This window comes from Camelina sativa, unplaced genomic scaffold (genome assembly GCF_000633955.1).
Source record: "Camelina sativa cultivar DH55 unplaced genomic scaffold, Cs unpScaffold10196, whole genome shotgun sequence".
In the NCBI taxonomy this organism is placed as follows: domain Eukaryota; kingdom Viridiplantae; phylum Streptophyta; class Magnoliopsida; order Brassicales; family Brassicaceae; genus Camelina; species Camelina sativa.
In genome coordinates this window covers 1-392 of record NW_010931248.1, presented here as the reverse complement: position 1 = coordinate 392, position 392 = coordinate 1, and the positions used below count along the sequence as shown (strand labels likewise).

Sequence of the window (392 nt, the reverse complement as noted above, 5' to 3'; positions counted from 1 at the left end):
CTGATCTTTTCCTTCAGGTAGGTGAACACGTAGGATATACTGTATACATCAGTATTTGTAGCTCATTACTTGTTCGGCATCTGTATGCTGAATCTATTTATTACTAGAGGTATCTTGTACTAATTTACTTATAATTTTGCATATTCAGAGAAATTTGATCCGTGAAGCGACTGCGTTCCTTCTAGATGTTCTGAAGCCAAATTTACCTGAGCATGCTTTTCTGCAAACTAAGGTTGAAAAGAGTTGCAACCTTGTACGTCTCTGTGCTTTTCTTTGTTACCTTCTTTTCTAAGACCTTTTAGTGCACTGTCAACACAGGTTTTGGAGATCAATTTGGTAACCTTTCCTAATGTGGCTGATGCAATCTTAGCAAATGGGATGTTCAGCCATTA

The 392-nt window shown here is 37.5% G+C and overlaps 1 long non-coding RNA gene across 1 annotated transcript; it reads left to right on the top strand.

The window, feature by feature from the left end:
* Positions 1-392, top strand: LOC104775211. The gene is made up of 3 exons (XR_765765.1): positions 1-17; positions 149-232; positions 319-392. It is a non-coding gene; the product is annotated as an uncharacterized LOC104775211 (long non-coding RNA).